The sequence below is a fragment of the Petromyzon marinus genome, chromosome 22, assembly GCF_048934315.1.
Source record: "Petromyzon marinus isolate PM22_M1 ecotype Great Lakes invasive population chromosome 22, UKy_Petmar_22M1.pri1.0, whole genome shotgun sequence".
Lineage (NCBI taxonomy): Eukaryota > Metazoa > Chordata > Hyperoartia > Petromyzontiformes > Petromyzontidae > Petromyzon > Petromyzon marinus.
The window spans coordinates 10,046,939-10,052,938 of NC_133688.1; positions in this window are offsets into that span (position 1 = coordinate 10,046,939).

Here is a 6,000-nt window from a genome sequence, read left to right on the forward strand (position 1 = left end):
TACCATCACTACAATCACACTACCAACTACCATCGCTACAATCACACTACCAACTACCATCACTACAATCACACTACCAACTACCATCACTACAATCACACTATAACAACCTGTAAACATCACCACCTGCTCACGCGACACGAAGTCTACGTGAGCAGGGTGGGGGAATTGTAGAGCCGGCAAAGCCTAAGGCCTTGCCCGCATGGCGAGTGCCGGCCCCAGGTAGCTCCCGCCTCTGCCAGGCCCTCATGTTCCATCATCGCTAGTCTCCGGGAGCAACTCCTCCGGGGGAACATCGCGCGGCACTCCTGCAATGCCGCCGGGCCTGGCCGCGGATTTGACGGGGCTGTGAAAATTGCAGGACCTGACTATATTTTGCATGTGGGTGATCAAACGCCATATTCTGGTCCAGTATGGTGCTTAGGCTCTTTAGATGAATCGAACACCGAATCCTGGAGTCTGCGACTGCCACGCCTGATCCTCTCACAATTTGTTTTGCCATGAGCCTGAATACCAATCAAAAAAACCTCCGATTTTTATGGATTAAGCAGCATTTCATTTCATGCAAACCACACGTGCGCCACTAGCTTCCAATTTTCGGGGTTACCGAGGCTGTCCATATCAGTGTGCAATTGTGTATCATCAGCATATCGATGGAATTTGATGTCATGCGATGAGATGACATTGGTGATCGGAGAGATGTATGTTTAAAATAGGAAGGGCCCGAGGATGGACCCCTGTGGTACGCCAACCAGGCACCGCATAGGCGATGACTGTTCATCACCCAGCTTTATCGACCATGTAGGTATGACTCAATCCACCCCAGTGTCGTTCCCGACCTTGACTTTAACTGTCCGATGAGTATGCCATGGTCAATGGTGTCGAAGGCGGCTGAGAGATGGAGGCCAACCAACACTGTGACGCACCGGTCATCCATGATCTTGTAGACAAGCGTGGCCCAAGACTCGCTGCCTGCCAAACCCCAAAGGCAGATCCAGGCTGAGGCTTTTGGTAAACTGGGAAACATTGTGCTCCTTTTTTCCGTTTAATGTTTTTAAGCGTATTTTTTTAAATAAAGGAATAATCATTCGGTTTGTCCATCCTTCTGTCCAACCAATGTTTCTTATATCAGATAAAATAGAGAGACGAATTTTCAGAATAGATTTGTACACGACAGCTAGACGAGATTTCAGTCATATTTCAAATAAAAGTGCATTAAAACATGTTATTGTAATTATTATTACAAATGCAAAATCGTCCATTATGCTATCCTGCTTTAACTGCCAATACCACCATGCCGCGATTTACGGTATTTATGTTTGCATTCAGTAAAATATTTTACATTAACACGTTATTATAATTCATATTCCCCGGTACGTGCACGGGAATTGAAATATTGACATCTTCGTTATTTCAATTGTACTTTTTTCCTCGAATTTGCCCCCCCCCCTCCCACTTAACTTGTCGCCCTAAGCGACTGCCTAGTTCACCCATATGGACAGGCCGCTCCTGCTTATAGAGGTCATCAGTGATCTTTAGTAGAGTCGTCTCAGTGCTGTGGAACTTCCGATACGCAGACTGCAAAGGTGTGTGTGTGTGAAAGTGAGCGCATGTGTGTAAAAGTGAGTATGCGTGTGTGTGTGTGTGCATGCGCGTGCCCCAATGTGTGGGTGGGGAGCAGGTCGCGGGCTGTGTTAAAAACCCGGTGACCCGAGTTTGATTCCCGCTCGCGGCCAACACCACAAACAATTATCTGAACGGGTCCAGGGCCTCTCCTAGGTCTACTCAGCCTCAAATGAGTACCGAGTGCAGTGTGTAAACATCGCCACTTTGGAGACAAATGCGACTAGCCCCCCTCGTGTTCTGTGCTGGCATTCAGAGGTGTTCGCTAACAGCACTTGCCCAAACAGTCTGTTGAGGTTATACGGGCAATCGTCATTGCGTGTGCGTCTGTGTGCGTGTGTTTGTGCGTGTGTGTCCCCGTGTGTGTGTGTGCAGTTGTGGGGACTTATTACGCCCCTTCCCACAAGCAAGCCAGTATCAGGTAAGTGAAAATAAAAGAGATGTTGTCTATGTATGCCTGTGTACGGGCAAGACTGCGTTGGATGGGTGATGTAGCCCGCATGCCCAGCCACCGCATGCCCAAGCAACCTCTGATGGATAGAGCCCTAATCGAGCGCAACACAGGCTGGAACAGAGATGGACTGATGCGGTACAGGAGGACGTAGAGCTGAGTGGACTTGCCGAAGACTGGTACCAGCGGTGTCAAGATTAGCCTCTATGGAGGAGGTTCGTGAAGGACATTACTCGAACAACAACGGAGGGCAGAGGAGCGACGCCCGCAACAACGGAGCGCTGGGAGGATAAAATGCAGCAGTCTGGGATACAGCTGGTGCTTCTGTCAGTCATCTCAGTCAACACATGGCACCAGGGTCAGTCCCGTAACCTGTCAGCGAGCCTTGGACACTTCACGTGGCCTCAGAGTGCACCTGGCCTGGCACAGCAGGCGCTGTTGTGACGTCGCCACTATTTATTGGCGAATAGCAGTTGTTGCGTGTGTGTGAAAGTGAGTGTGCGTATGTCTGTGCGTATATTAATATAAATCATGGCTAAAGATGGCTTACCAATACCTAATTATTAACTTGACACTGAAAATCTAGTAATGTCTTATTCATGCGTTAGGGAAACTGGTCTGACTAAGGCTCGTATCATTATAATTTTTTGTGCGAAATCAATGCATTATAGTAACAAAGCACGTATTGGTGTTGAGATCGGGTTATTCATTGGCACTCAGAATTGTACCACAAATCTCCTCTATTTGAACATACCTATAGGTATGTGGCGAGCAAGCACCTACGATGGACAGTTTGGGTGGGTGGTGGTGTGATGCGCACAATGTCCGGCTGACTTTTATCTCCCAATTGGTAATGTCGGCACACATTACCACCTCATGCGGTAATTTTAGACTGAGTTGACTTAAGAGAGTTACTGGGCCAGGTTCAGATACAAATTTACGTCTCCTTGCGCACCGTGTCTAGGAATCGAACCCAGGTTGATGAGATTGTGAGATAGTTTGTTTAACATCAAATCCAAAACTTGACGTAAATTATGAGAAAACTAATCACGAAAGGAAAATGCATCGTGCAGGCTGTAAACTGAGTTAACACCACAAAGGTGTGCTGCTGCTGCTGCGCACTAACATCAGGCAGGCACTCGTCCCATCACGCCTTGCGTGCATGTCATTTGACCACCACATGACATGTATGGACAGTCATCGACTTACGAACAGGTTTCGTTCCTGAGACCCGTTCGTAAGTCGAATGGGTGCTGTAAGTCGGAATACAATAATGTCCTGTATTTAAATGCACGATCTAAAATGTATTACGGTTCAACAAAAAGCATTGTTAAACTCATAAGAAATATTGCACATTTGCATGTAATGTAATATATACTGAATAGTACGTAAAAAGTGTAAATCAATTAAAATCATAGAAAACAACTTTTATTTTCACTTTGAATCCTGATGCTGGCTTGCTTGTCGGAAGGAGCGTAATGAGTCCCCACAATTGCACACACAGGGGTACTCACACACACGGGGTACTCACACACACACACGGGGTACTCACACACACACACACATGGGGGTACTCACACACACACGGGGTACACACACAACAACAACAACCGCCATTTGCCACTAAGTGGCGGTGACGTCACCACGACGCTTGTGCCAGGCCATGTGCACCTTGAGGCGACGTGAAGTGTCGAACACCCGCTGGCAGGAGGTCACGGGGCAGACCCAGCAGTTGCCACGGGTCGACTGACTGAGATGACTGGCTGGTGCACCACCTGTGCCCCCTACTGTGCCAACCTGCTGTGCTTTAGCCACCCGGGGCTCCGCTCGTTGACGTGAGCATTGCTCCTCCGCCCTCCGTTGTTGTTGGAGGGCGACTGCCTCCAACTGCCCAATAGCGTCCTTCACGAGCCTCCTCCACAGAGGCCGATCTTGACACCGCTGGTACCAGTCATCGGAAAATCCACTCAGCTCCACGTCCTCCTGTACCACATCACTCCATCTCTTCTCTAACCCGTGCCGCGCCCGTTCAGCCCCGGCAGAACAAAAGCTGTTTCAGCATGCGGTGGCTGGGCATGCAGGCTACATGACCCAGCCAACGCAGCCTTGCCCGCCGGAGGAGCTCACCGATGGGACCTTGCCCAGATCTTTAAAGGATTTGTGAGCTCCTCACACAATCCAGTCTGGTTAAACCCAGGATGGATCGTAGGCAGGCCAGCCTAAATGTTTCTAACCGGCGAAGATGTTCCATTAGGGGGGTCCACGTTTCACAAGCGTAGAGAAGGGAGGGATTGACCGTGGCCGAGAAGACCTGAAGCTTAGTGCGGAGCGACAGACCAGGTAGCTTCCACACAGCGTTACGCAACTGATGAAAAGATATTGCCGCTCGACTGATTCGGAGTGAGACCTCTGCTGTTAAACTGGAGCCGGTCATAAGCACACTGCCCAGGTATGGGAAACTCTCCACTCTCTCCACAACTGCCCCATCACCGATTGGGAGTTGTGGGGGTGGAGTGTCCGATGGTACAAAATACCCAGGCAGGTGCTTAGTTTTGGTGGGGCTGATGGTAAGGCCCTATCTCTTAGTGGCACGCTCCAGTCTCAGCAGCAGCGTCTCCAACTCCTTCTCTGAATGAGCAGCTATTACCAAATCATCGGCATACATAACGTGGTTGAGCAATAGGGAGCCATCCCTTGACCGCACCCGGGCATTGATCAGCCTCCCATTATATCTGTACTAAATGGAGATTCCCCCGGTACAGCTATTGAAGGCTTCACGAACTACGTGGTCAAAATAGATGTTAAATAATATGGGAGCTAGAGGACATCCCTGTCGCACCCCAAGGTGTACAGGGAATGGCTCTGACTCCCGGCCACGTAGTTTTACCCGGGCCCGCTCACCATCATGAAGGTCCTTAATGATCGTGAGCAGAGGGTCAGGAACTCCAAAAGCACGAAGAACAACCCAGAGCCCAGGCATACTGATGGTATCATAGGCCTTGACCAGGTCAATAAAGCAGAGATGTAGGTCTTGTTGGAATTCCCTACAACTCTGCTGTAGCAGACGGACAGAAAATATGGCATCTGTGCAGGACCGCCCCTTCCTGAAACCGCATTGGGGCTCCGCAAGCCTTTCCTCAGCGTGCCTGGCAAGGCGATGTTGAATAATCCTTGCCAGGACCTTTCCCGGCACACTGAGGAGTGAGATGCCCAGTGGTCCAGACTGTTGTCTGACTGTTGTCTGGACCACTGGACACACACTTACGGGGGTACTCACACACACACACACATAGGGGTACTCACACACACACAGGGCGGTACTCACACACACAGACAAAAAATCCCCCGTAAATAGCCTTAACAGACTGTTGGGGCAAGTGCTGTTAGCGAGTACCTATTGAGTCCGCCACGGCACACGAGGGGGTGCGTGGCCAGCACCACGCCTGGCCGCCTTTGTCTCCCCAGTGGCGATGTTTACACACCACTGCACCAGGCACTCATTTGAGGCTGTGTCGACCTCGGAGATGCCCAAAACTCATTCAGATAATCGTCACTCGAGTGGGAATTGGGTGGCTAGGTTGGTAGCGTAGCACGCTTACCTTTGCATTACCTTCCCCCCACACACATACGGGGGTGGGGGGGGGGGCACGCGTGTGCACGTACACACATGCGCACTCACTTTCACACATAAGCACACTCACTTTCACACACACTCTCACACACACACACACAAACACTTCAAGTGGGAGGCTGACTCATTACATCTCGTGGAGGATAGCTCCGCCGAACAAAATTGTTCCATTGTTCAGTTCGTAAGTGCGAGTTCACGTTCGCAAGTTGATGTTAAAAAATTATATATGTCTCATGGAAGATCGTTCGTAAGTGCAGATATTCGTAAGCCGAGTATTCGTAAGTCGGGTGTTCGT